This window comes from Arachis ipaensis, chromosome B02 (genome assembly GCF_000816755.2).
Source record: "Arachis ipaensis cultivar K30076 chromosome B02, Araip1.1, whole genome shotgun sequence".
NCBI classification, from domain to species: domain Eukaryota; kingdom Viridiplantae; phylum Streptophyta; class Magnoliopsida; order Fabales; family Fabaceae; genus Arachis; species Arachis ipaensis.
The window spans coordinates 47,844,529-47,855,414 of NC_029786.2; positions in this window are offsets into that span (position 1 = coordinate 47,844,529).

The following is a 10,886-nucleotide window of genomic DNA, read 5'->3' on the forward strand; positions in this document are numbered from 1 at the left end:
TGAAAAGAAAACTCTCTACTGCATGTATTGAAAAATTCTAAAAAGGAAGCTCTCCTAAAAACTTAAATCCTATGCTATTTATACACTTTCTTCAAATGGTCTTCAAGCCTTCAATTGGGCCTTTGCTCTTGATGGGATTGGGTTGATAGAGGCCTTGGTTGATTGCTCTTGGAGTTTGGAGAAGAACCGAATTGAACCGGGTTTGGAATCATGAAAGCTTGAGTAAAAGTTTGAGTAAAAGTTTGAGGCAAACTTTTACTCCAACTTTTCACATCAGCCACCCTCTTTTGCTGATATCAACGTTGGGGCAAAAGTTTGGGGTCAAACTTTTGCTCCAACGTTGGCCCCCCTTGCATACTCATGGCGCCAACGTTAGCAAAAAAGTTAGAGGCTAACGTTGGCGCAAACTTTTGCTCTCCAGGGTGTGTTGTTCATGCGCCAACGTTTGCCAAAAAGTTAGGGGCTAACGTTGGCGCAAACTTTTTCTCTCCAGGGTGTTGATTTGTGATGCCAAAAGTTTGCCAAAAAGTTTGAGGCTAACTTTTGCTCCAGCTTTTTGTCCAAAAGTTTGCACAAAATTTTGAGGCTAACTTTTGCTCCAGCTTTTTGCTCCCTGGTTCATTTTCACTTATTCCAAAAGTTTGAGCTAAAGTTTGAGGCAAACTTTTGCTCAAACTTTTTGTCCTCTCTTCCTCCTAACCATTCCTTCTTGCTTCAACCTTTCTCCAAGCTTTCTTCACCTATCATTAATTAACCAAACACATCAAAGCTATGCTCAAAATCATGAGATATTCATTCTTTTATAATATGTGACAATTATAGCATAAAACCTCATGAAATAGCATGAATTCATACATGGTTGATTAAATCAAAGGAAGCATGAAAATCTACCCAATTGGCTTGCTTATGGCTCAAGAAAGTGCATAATTCAATTGAAAACAAAAGAAAAAGGCTAGTGAAACTAGGCTAAGATGACTTGTCATCACAAACCATTTACAAGAAGAACATCATTTATACAAGATGAGAAACTTTTACCAACTTTTCCAACGGCCACTATTTTTCCTTTACCATCATCACCGAAAGTGACAAACCCTCCATCATACTCATCAAGCTTTATGAAGAAGGTTATCTTTCCGGTCATATGCCTAGAGCATCCGCTGTCCATATACCACATATTGTCCTTCCGCTTGGATGCTAGGCATACCTACAAAATGAGCTCAAGTGACCTTAGGTATCCAAATCTTCTTGGATCCTTTCACTTTAAACCATCTCCTTTGTCCCAATCCATTATATTCAAAAACAACTTTGTAAACTTTGTCACCAATCATTCTTTCACCAAAGAAGCATTGAATGGGAAAGTGTCCATTTTGGTTACATAGTCTACAAAACCTTGGAGTTGATGTTTTGTTAAAGCTTGTTGGGTTTTGAAACCTTGTATCATTAGAAGATGAAACAATTTTTTCAAAATAAGGTTTCTCAAAAGATTTAAAGAAGCCCAAGCCAGCTTTATCATAAAGAAGTTTTTGACTAGCCAAGATTTGATTTAGATTTTCAGAACTTTGAGTAAACTTGGCTAAGTCTTCTTTAAGCTTATTGACCTCTTTAAGCAACTCTTCATTTTTTTAAAACAGTCTACATATGCAACAACGGAATGATCACTTTCACAGCTTTTAAGTTGGGCTTTCAGCTGCTTGTTTTCTTCAACAAGTTCAACAGCAGTTTCAGCCTCCCTTAATTTATCTTTGAGAAAACCACTTTCTGCTTTAAGAATGGTGATTTGTTGTTCAAGATCTTGGTTATCAAGCAAGAAGCATCTAATTTTTTCAGAAAGGTGATATATCATAAGATGAAGAGCTTCAGTATCAGAGTTATGAATGACTACCTGTTCAACGTGGTCTACCATAAGACATGGTTGAGACTTGGTTTCGGATTTTTCATCATCTTCTGAATTATTTTCCAAGTCTTCCCAATAGACCATCAGACCTTTCTTCTTTCCTTTCTTTGGCTTCTCTTCTTTCTTCAACTTAGGGTAATCTGATTTGAAATGCCCAGTTTTTTTGCAGTTGTAACATATCACCTTGCTGAGATCTTTTCTTTGTTTCCTAGAGCTGCTTCCCTTGCTTCTCTCCTTGAACTTCACCATTTTCCTGAATTTTTTGGCAAATAACACAAATTTATTTTCAGAGAAATTATCACTGGATTCATCATCCAAGGGGTTAGTAACAGATGTAAAAGCAATTCCTTTTTTTTTTTGAATCTTTTTTCAAATAAGTGTTTTCAAAAGCAAGTAAGTTTCCTCTCAAATCATCATATGTCATGGAATCTAGACCACTGGTGCACGAAATTGTGATCACACTTTTCACAACTCCGCACAACTAACCAGCAAGTGCATTGGGTCGTACAAGTAATACCTTACGTGAGTAAGGGTCAATCCCATAGAGATTGTCGGCTTGAAGCAGGCTATGGTTATCTTGTAAATCCTAGTCAGGAGATTAATGATAAAAATGATTTTGTTTATGAAAAGTAAATAACATGAAATAAATGGTACTTGTGATTCAGTAGTGAGGGACAGGTTGAGGTTCCAGAGATACTCTGTCGTCTAAATCTCTGCTTTCCTACTGCCTTCTTCTCCAAACACGCATGGCTTCCTTCAATGGCAAGCTGTATGATCCTCTCGGATGAAAAATACCAGATACAATGTCTGCACGGCTAATCAACTGTCGGATTTCTCGTCTTGGATAAAAAATACCAGGTATAGCTACCGCACGGCTAATCATCTGTCGGTTCTCACTAGCATCGGAATAGGATCTCTCTATCCTTTTGCACACTGTCACTGTGCCCAACGTTCGCGAGTTTGAAGCTCGTCACAGTCATCCCTTCCTAGATCCTACTCGGAATACCACAGACAAGGTTTAGACTTTCCGGATCCCAGGAATGCTGCCAATTGGTTCTAGCCTATACCACGAAGGTTCTAATCTCACGGACTCGGTCCGTGGATCAGAGACCCAAGAGATACACACTCAATCTGTCGCCTAATGACTAAGTTGAGCTCAGATAGAATAGGAGTGGTTGTCAGGTACTTGTTCATAGATTTGAGAATAATGATGAGTGTCATGGATCATCATGTTCTCTATATTGAAGTACGAGTGAGTATTTTAGAATAGAATCAAGCGTGATTGAATAGAAAATAGTAGTAATTGCATTAATCCATTGAAACACAGCAGAGCTCCTCACCCCCACCTACGGGGTTTAGAGACTCATGCCGTAGAAGATACAATATAAAATGTAAAATATCATGAGTTACCAAAAATGAATCTCTAAAAGTAGTTTTTATACTAAACTAGTAACTTAGGTTTACAGAAAATGAGTAACTAAGTGCAGATAGTGCAGAAATCCACTTCCGGGGCCCACTTGGTGTGTGCTTGGGCTGAGCATTGAAGCTTTCACGTACATATGCCTCAAATTGGAGTTAAACGCCACCCTGGGTGCCAAAATGGGCGTTTAACGCCAAGAAGTGTGCCAGTTCTGGCGTTTTACGCTAGAAAAGGGTCTTTGGCTAGCATTTAACGCCAGTTTGGGCCATCAAATCTCGGAAAAAGTATAAACTATTATATATTTCTGGAAAGCTCAAGATGTCTACTTTCCAACGCAATTGAGAGCGCACCAATTGGGCTTCTGTAGCTCCAGAAAATCGATTTCGAGCGCAGGAGGGTCAGAATCCAACAGCATATGCAGTCCTTTCTCAGCCTCTTAATCAGATTTTTGCTCAGGTTCCTCAATTTCAGCCAGTAAATACTTGAAATTACAGAAAAACACACAAACTCATAGTAAAGTCCAAAAATTTGATTTTTTCATAAAAACTAATAAAAATATAATAAAAAGTAACTAAAACATACTAAAAATTACCTAAAAACAATGCCAAAAAGGGTTTAAAATATCCGCTCATCACAACACCAAACTTAAATTGTTGCTTGTCCCCAAGCAACTCAAAATAAAATAGGATAAAAAGAAGAAAAATACAATAAATTTCATAAATATCAATGAATATTAGTTTTAATTAGATGAACGGGACTAGTAGCTTTTTGCTTCTAAACAATTTTGGCATCTCACTTTATCCTTTGAAGTTCAGAATGATTGGCATCCATAGGAACTCAGAATTCAGATAGTGTTATTGATTCTCCTAGTTTAGTATGTTGATTCTTGAACACAGCTACTTTATGAGTCTTGGCCGTGGCCCTAAGCATTTTGTTTTCCAGTATTACCACCGGATACATAAATGCCACAGACACATAACTGGGTGAACCTTTTCAGATTGTGACTCAGCTTTGCTAGAGTCCCCAGTTAGAGGTGCCCAGAGTTCTTAAGCACACTGTTTTTGCTTTGGACCATGACTTTAACCGCTCAGTCTCAAGCTTTTTACTTGACACCTTCACGCCACAAGCACATGGTTAGGGACAGCTTAATTTAGCCGCTTAGGCCAGGATTTTATTCCTTTAGCCCCTCCTATCCATTAATGCTCAAAGCCTTGGATCATTTTTACCCTTGCATTTTAGTTTAAAGGGTTATTGGATTTTTCTGCTTGCTTTTTCTTTTTTTCTTTCTTTTTCTTTATTTTTCGCCAAATTTTTTTCGCAAGCTTTGTTTTTCACTGCTTTTTCTTGCTTCAAGAATCAATTTTATGATTTTTCAGATTATCAATAACATTTCTCTTTTTTCATTATTCTTTCAAGAGCCAACAATTTTAACATTCATAAACTTCACTATAAAAAATATGCACTGTTCAGGCATTCATTCAGAAAACAAAAAGTATTGCCACCACATCAAAATAATTAAACTATTTTCAAGATAGAATTTGAAATTCATGTATTTTTTTCTTTTTCAGAAAATATTTTTCATTTAAGAAAGGTGAAAGATTCATGGAACATTCATAGCTTTAAGACATAGACACTAAACACTAATGATGGCATAGAAACCGAAAAACTGAAAAATAATAACAAGGAAATTAAAGAACGGGTCCACCTTAATGATGGCGGCTAGTTCTTCCTCTTGAAGATCCTATGGAGTGCTTGAGCTCCTCAATATCTCTTTCTTGCCTTTGTTGCTCTTCCCTCATGGCTCTTGTTGAGGTCCATGAGTGGGCTCTCTTGTTTGCTCCATCCTCTTTCTAGTGATGGGCTTTTGAGATGAATATCTCCATCTTCCATGACGTAGAGTTGGAAGCAACTGCCTTCCCTTTCCTCTTCCTAGAGGTTTCTCTGGCCTTAGGAGCCATTAATAGTTATGAAAAAATAAAAAGCAGAGCTTTTTTCCACACCAAACTTAAAAGGTTTGCTCGTCCTCGAGCAAAAATAAGATAGAAGGGAGTAGAAAAAGAATGATGTAATTAATTTTGAAAACTTATTACTATATACAAGAAAAATTAAAAAGAGTTGAAAAGAATTTGAAGAGATATGTAAGTTTTAAAAAAGTTTTGGAAGGAGTTGAAAAGAATTGAAAAAAGAAGAATTAAAAATAATTGGAAAGGTTATTAATATTTGAAAAAAGAAATTGAAAGATGAATGTTTAAAATATGTTTGATGCAAAAAATTATGAATTAAAACATGAAAAATAAAAAAAAGAATCAAATTGGAAACAAAATTACCTCCCTTGTGTCATCTTGGCGTTAAACGCCCAGAATGTTATCCATTCTGGCGTTTAACGCCCAACCAGATACCCTGGCTGGCGTTAAACGCCAAGAATCCTTCTTTACTGGGCGTTTTGCTGAACGCCCAGAATGCTGCCATTTCTGGCGTTAAGCGCCCAGAATGCTGCCCATTCTAGCGTTTAACACCCAGAATGCTACCTGCATGGGCGTTAAACGCCCATTTTGCTATCCTTACTGGCGTTTAAACGCCAGTAAGCCTGTCCTCTAGGGTGTGCTGTTTTTGTTGTTGTTTTTGATTCTGCTTTAATTCTGCAGCTGTTTTTGTTACTCCACATGATCATCAACCTAAAGAAAACATAAACTAACAATGGAAAATGAAATAAAAAAGTAATTAACATAGATAAATAAGATTGGGTTGCCTCACAATAAGCGCTTCTTTACTGTCTTTAGCTGGACTTTTATTGAGCTTTAATCTAGTATCAGTTTTGAGCATTCTTGCTCAACGTTGCCTTCAAGATAATGCTTGACTCTCTGTCAATTAACAATAAACTTTTTGTCAGAGTCAATATCCTGAAGCTCTATATATCCATATGGTGACACACTTGTAATCACATATGGTCCCTTCCATCGGGATTTCAATTTCCCAGGAAACAATCTGAGCCTAGAGTTAAATAGCAGAACCTTCTGTCCTGGCTCAATGACTCTAGATGACAGCTTTCTGTAAATTTTAGTATTTTCGAAAGCATTGAGTCTAAACTCCTCCAGCTCATTCAACTGGAGTAATCTTTTCTCTCCAGCTAACTTAGTATTAAGGTTTAGGAACCTGGTTGCCCAGTAGGCCTTGTGTCCCAGTTCCACTGGAAGATGATATAGGCTTTTCCATACACAAGCTGGTATGGAGAAGTCCCTATAGGAGTCTTGAATGCGGTTCTTGATGAGCGGATAATTTATACGCTTTTTGGCATTGTTTTTATATAGTTTTTAGTATGATTTAGTTAGTTTTTAGTATATTTTTATTAGTTTTTCAATAAAAATCATATTTCTGGACTTTACTATGAGTTTGTGTGTTTTTCTGTGATTTCAGGTAATTTCTGGCTGAAATTGAGGGACTTGAGCAAAAATCAGATTTAGAGGTTGAAGAAGGACTGCAGATGCTGTTGGATTCTGACCTCTCTGCACTCAAAGTGGATTTTCTGGAGCTACAAAACTCCAAATGGTGCGCTCTCAATTGCGTTGGAAAGTAGACATCCAGGGATTTCCAGAAATATATAATAGTCCATACTTTGCCCGAGTTTAGATGACGCAAACTGGCGTTCAACGCCAGTTCCATGCTGCATTCTAGAGTTAAACGCCAGAAACAGGTTGCAAAGTGGAGTTAAACGCCAGAAACAGGTTACAAACTGGCGTTCAACTCCAAGAGAAGCCTCTACACGTGTAAAGCTCAATGCTCAGCCCAAGCACACACCAAGTGGGCCCCAGAAGTAGATTTCTGCATCAATTACTCATTTCTGTAAACCCTAATAACTAGTTTAGTATAAATAGGACTTTTTACTATTGTATTTACATCTTTGGATATCTTTGGATTGTCTTTTGATCATGTTCAGGGGGCTGGCCATTCGGCCATGCCTGGACCTTGTTCTTATGTATTTTCAACGGTAGAGTTTCTACACACCAATGATTAAGGTGTGGAGCTCTGCTGTTCCTAACGAATTAATACAAAGTACTATTGTTTTTCTGTTCAATTCAAGCTTATTCCGATTCTAAGATATTCATTCGCACCTCAATATGAATGTGATGATCGTGACAGTCATCATCATTCCGAACCTATGAACGCGTGCCTGACAACCACTTCCGTTCTACCTTAGATTGAATGAGTATCTCTGGGATTCCTTAATCAAAATCTTCGTGGTATAAGTTAGAATCCATGGACGGCCATTCTTGAGATCCGGAAAGTCTAAACCTTGTCTGTGGTATTCCGAGTAGGATCTGGAAAGGGATGGCTGCGACGAGCTTCAAACTCGCGAGTGTTGGGCGAAGTGACAGACGCAAAAGGATCAATGGATCCTATTCCAGTATGATCGAGAACCGACAGATGATTAGCCATGCAGTGACAGTGCATTGGACCATTTTCACTGAGAGGACAGGATGTAGCCATTGACAACGGTGATGCCTAACATATAGCTTGCCATAGAAAGGAGTATGAATGATTGGATGAAGACAATAGGAAAGCAGAGGTTCAGGAGGAACAAGCATCTTCATACGCTTATCTGAAATTCTCACCAATGAATTACATAAGTATCTCTATCTTTAATTTATGTTTTATTTATCTTTTAATTATTAAATCTCCATAATCAATTGAATCCGCCTGACTGAGATTTACAAGGTGACCATAGCTTGCTTCAAGCCGACAATCTCCGTGGGATCGACCCTTACTCACGTAAGGTTTATTACTTGGACGACCCAATGCACTTGTTGGTTAGTTGTGCGAAGTTGTGACAAAGAACTAAGATTATGAACGTGCGTATTGAGTTTTTAGCGCTGTTACCCAGGAATAGAACCGTCACGATTTCTGCGCACCAAGTTTTTGGCGCCGTTGCCGGGAATTGTTCGAGTTTGGACAACTGACGGTTCATCTTGTTGCTCAAATTAGGTAATTTTATTTTATTTTCAAGCTTTTTATTTCTTATTTTCGAAAATAATACAAAAAAAATATTTCTTCTTTTTTCGTTTTTTTCCAAATAATTTAAAAAAAAAAACAAAAAAAAAACTAAATAAAATCATAAAACCAAAAATAATTTGATGTTTCTTGTTTGAGTCTAGTGTCAATTTTTAAGTTTGGTGTCAATAGCACGTTTTTATAATTTTCTTGCATTTTTCGAAAACTCATGCATGGTGTTCTTTATGATCTTCAAGTTGTTCTTGGTAAGTCTCCTTGTTTGATCTTTAAAATTTCTTGTTTTATGTCTTTTGTTGTTTTTCATATGCCTTTTTGCATTCATAGAGTCTAAACATGAAAAATCTCTAAGTTTGGTGTCTTGCATATTTTTCTTTTCTTAAAAATTTTCAAAAATAAGTCTTGATGTTCATCTTGATCTTCAAAGTGTTCTTGGTGTTCATCTTGACATTCAAAGTATTCTTGCATGCATCATGTGTTTTGATTCAGAATTTTCATGCATTGAGTCTTTTTGATATTTTTCTCTCTCATCATTAAAATTCAAAAATAAAAAAAATATCTTTCCCTTTTTCTCTCATAAATTTTCGAAAATTTGAGTTGACTTTTTCAAAAAATTTTAAAATCTAGTTGTTTCTTATGAGTCAAATCAAATTTTCAATTTAAAAATTCTATCTTTTTCAAAACTTTTTCAAAAATAAAACCTTTTTCATTTTTTCTTTTATGATTTTCAAAAATTTCAAATTGATTTTGAAAATCTTTTTCTTATTTTTATTTCATATTTTCGAAATTAGTGCTAATAATTAATGTGATTGATTCAAAATTTTTAAGTTTGTTACTTGCCTAGTAAGAAAGGTTCAATCTTTAAACTCTAGAATCATATCTTTTTAGTTTCTTGTTAGTCAAGTAATCAACTTTGATTTCAAAAATCAAATCTTTTTAAATTTCTTTTTCAAATCTTTTTCAAAATAAATGTCAATCACATCTTTTTCAAAATCAATTTCAAAATCTTTTCCAACTTCTTTTCTAACTTCTTATCTTTTCAAAAATTGATTTTCAAATCTTTTTCAATTAACTACTTGACTTTTTGGTTTGATTTTAAAAGTTTACTATTTTAATCATATCTTTTTCAAAACTACCTAACTAATTCTGTCTCTAATTTTCGAAAATCCCTTCCCTCTTTTTCAAAATTCCTTTTTAAATTAACTAATTGTTTTAAATTTAATTTAATTTGATTTAATTTTTCCTTTCTTAATTTTCGAATTTTTAATTTTAATTCTAATCTAAAAACAAAAATACTTTTATTTTATTTTATCTAATTTTCGAAAATTCTTCTCCCTCACCTCCTTCTATTTATTTATTTATTTACTAACACTCCTCTTCATCTAAGAATTCGAACCTACTCCTCACCCTTGTGTTTGGATTCTCCTTCTTCTATTCATATATTCTTCTACTCACATAAAGGAATCTCTATACTGTGACATAGAGAATTCCATATTTTCTGTTTTCTTCTTTTTCATATGAGCAGGAACAAGGATAAGAACATTCTTGTTGAAGCTGATCCTGAACCTGAAAGGACTCTAAAGAGAAAGCTAAGGGAAGCTAAAGCACAACTCTCTGGAGAAAATCTGACAGAAATTTTTGAAAAAGAAGGAGACATGGACAAAAATAATAACAATGCAAGGAAGATGCTTGGTGACTTCACTGCACCAAATTCTAATTTACATGGAAGAAACATCTCAATCCCTGCCATTGGAGCAAACAACTTTGAGCTGAAACCTCAATTAGTTTCTCTGATGCAACAGAACTGCAAGTTTTATGGACTTCTATCAGAAGATCCTTTTTAGTTCTTAACTGAATTCTTGCAAATCTGTGATACTGTTAAGACCAATGGGGTTGATCCTGAGGTCTACAGGCTTATGCTTTTCCCATTTGCTGTAAGAGACAGAGCTAGAATATGGTTGGACTTTCAACCTAAAGACAGCCTGAACTCTTGGGATAAGCTGGTCACGGCTTTCTTAGCCAAGTTCTTTCCTCCTCAAAAGCTTAGTAAGCTTAGAGTGGATGTTCAAACCTTCAGACAAAAGGAAGGTGAATCCCTCTATGAAGCTTGGGAGAGATACAAGGAACTGACCAAAAAGTGTCCTTCTGACATGCTTTCAGAATGGACCATCCTGGATATATTCTATGATGGTCTGTCTGAATTATCAAAGATGTCATTGGACCATTCTACAGGTGGATCCATTCACCTAAAGAAAATGCCTGCAGAAGCTCAAGAACTCATTGACATGGTTGCAAATAACCAGTTCATGTACACTTCTGAAAGGAATCCTGTGAGTAATGGGACGCCTCAGAGAAAAGGAGTTCTTGAAATTGATACTCTGAATGCCATATTGGCTCAGAATAAAATATTGACTCAGCAAGTCAATATGATCTCTTAGAGTTTGAATAGATTGAAGGAATCATCCAACAGTACTAAAGAGGCATCTTCTGAAGAAGAAGCTTATGATCCTGAGAACCCTGCAATAGCAGAGGTGAATTATATGGGTGAACCCTATGGAAACACCTATA